At 44.8% G+C, this 2571-nt stretch overlaps 1 pseudogene; it reads right to left on the reverse strand.

Moving 5' to 3' along the window:
* Positions 1-898: 898 nt before the first annotated feature.
* LOC138360632 (S-adenosylmethionine synthase-like) lies at positions 899-2113 on the reverse strand (annotated as a pseudogene).
* Between the last annotated feature and the right edge of the window lie 458 nt (positions 2114-2571).

Genomic DNA, 2571 nt, shown 5'->3' on the forward strand with positions numbered 1-2571 from the left:
TGGAGGAGGAGAAGGAGGAGGAGGAGGAGGAGGAGGAGGAGGAGACCCACAAACAGTTGAAGGAGAAGGAGGAGGAGGAGGAGGAGGAGGAGGAGACCCACAAACAGTTGGAGGAGGAGGAGACCCACAAACAGTTGGAGGAGGAGAAGGAGGAGGAGGAGGAAGAGGAGGAGGAGGAGGAGGAGACCCACAAACAGTTGAAGGAGAAGGAGGAGGAGGAGGAGGAGGAGACCCACAAACAGTTGGAGGAGGAGAAGGAGGAGGAGGAGGAGGAGGAGGAGGAGACCCACAAACAGTTGGAGGAGGAGAAGGAGGAGGAGGAGACCCACAAACAGTTGGAGGAGGAGAAGGAGGAGGAGGAGACCCACAAACAGTTGGAGGAGAAGGAGGAGGAGGAGACCCACAAACAGTTGGAGGAGGAGAAGGAGGAGGAGGAGGAGGAGGAGGAGACCCACAAACAGTTGGAGGAGAAGGAGGAGGAGGAGGAGGAGGAGGAGAACCACAAACAGTTGGAGGAGGAGGAGGAGGAGGAGGAGGAGGAGGAGGACATAGAACCCCCCACCGAAAAAAAGATAAAGAAAACTGGATTCAGTTTAGTGGAAGAAAACGTATTTATCTTGACCCAGACGCTGGTCTTATAGAGTCATTTTAATTTTATTTACTCTGATATATAAAAGGCCCGGAGATTTTATATACTCTGGTATATAAAACGTCAAAAAAGTATATAAAACTATCAATTGAATATAAAATTAAAGGTTCCCACCATGCTTCTGTGCTGGCTAGGGTTCAAGTCTCCTGGTGGGAAAGTGTTCTCAAGTTGTATAACTTCACTCTCGTGTTTAGGAGAGTTGTGAATCAAGCATAGACATAGTGTTCTCCCATATTAACAGGGACTTGATGAAAAACGTAAAAATGATAGTCATCCTTAAGAATTATTTGACTCTAAAATTCAGGGATGGTCAACTTCTTGGGCTGCTCCCAAGAGAACTGTTGCCGTCCAAAATGTCCATAACACGACGTATCACTGTAAATTGGTCTCTTTAAGCCCAGCTCCTTGACAATATGTCCTAGTCGTAGATCAAAGTTGTGGTTAACAATCTTCAGAAGCTGTTTTGATGTGTACTGTGAGGTGCCATAGTGGAAGATGCTGATGCTTATGGGGTGCACAACACTAATGGCGTAAGATACCTGAACCAAACAGCGTCTACATAATTTGTTTTTCACCAGTGACTTGGCAACCCATCGGGCGGCATAGGCCGCTGAGCGGTCAATCTTTGTGTAATCTTTGCCAGAGAATGCTCCCCCGCCGTGAGCGCCCCACCCACCGTAAGTGTCAACGATGATTTTCCTACCAGTTAGCCCAACGTTACCTTGAGGTCCACCCATGATGAATTCTCCGCAAGGGTTGATGTGGTATTTCGTTTGAGTATCTATATATTTTTCAGGAATAATGACCTTGATGACCTTCTCTATAACCTCGTCACGCAAAGCTTCGACAGTAATTTGTTCCGAGTGCTGTACAGAAGCGACAACAGTGTTCACTCTTTTGGGAATAACAGCTCCTTGATCGAAGGCATACTGGCATGTGACTTGAGTCTTACAGTCAGGTCGCGCCCACCAGAACGTCCCATCTCTTCGCAGCTCTGCAATCTTCTGATTGAGACGGTGTGCCAGCATAATAGTTAAGGGCATGCACTCAGTCGGTCTCATCAGTGGCAGTAACCAAACATCAGTCCCTGGTCCCCTGAACCAGTGTTGTCATCACTGCGCCCGATGTGTACACCATTAGCAATCTCCGCACACTTTTGCTCCAGGGCCAGAAGAATATTGCAGGTCTTGTAGTCAAAGCCCTTTCGTGAATCATCAAAACCAATTTTCTTAACAATATCACGCACAATTTGTTGATAATTAACTCGGGCCTTGGACGTAATCTCCCCACAGATCAGGATCATACCAGTTTTGGTACACGTTTCACAAGCAACTTTGGCGTCAGGGTCCTGGCTAAGATGGGCATCAAGCACTGCATCGCTGATCTGATCGCAAATTTTGTCGGGGTGGCCTTCGCCTACGCTCTCACTGGTGAAGAGGAACGTCTCATGATCTCCATCCATGCTCTCAGCACACTATCCTGGGGAACGAAAATGTTACTTCTAAGTACTCTTGAATTTGGGACCAGGTTTCCTTGGCTAGATTTTAACTAAATAAAAATCCGTTATGTAAAGGAATATTATTAAAAACATTGACCTAATTGTGTGAAGAGAGAAAGAGAGAGAGAGAACGCAAACCTGGTCACATGGAGAGAGAGCAACTGAGCAACTGTAAAGCAAGTGTGCAGCTGCTCTGTCTTATAACAAAACTGTGAGTCAAAAAAGAATATGGATCATTTATTTTATTTTGAAATGATTATAAACCATTAAAAAAAACCATTATTACTCATTCTAATTGGAAGAGTGAATGTATAATTTGGTAACCTGTAATCCTTAACTCTTTATGAACATAATAATTCCATCTGGTGAAAGGGATAATAATAATATTGTGTTAATAATTATAGAAGTATTTATTAGTCATATA

This window comes from Procambarus clarkii, unplaced genomic scaffold (genome assembly GCF_040958095.1).
Source record: "Procambarus clarkii isolate CNS0578487 unplaced genomic scaffold, FALCON_Pclarkii_2.0 HiC_scaffold_116, whole genome shotgun sequence".
Taxonomy (NCBI): Eukaryota; Metazoa; Arthropoda; class Malacostraca; order Decapoda; family Cambaridae; genus Procambarus; species Procambarus clarkii.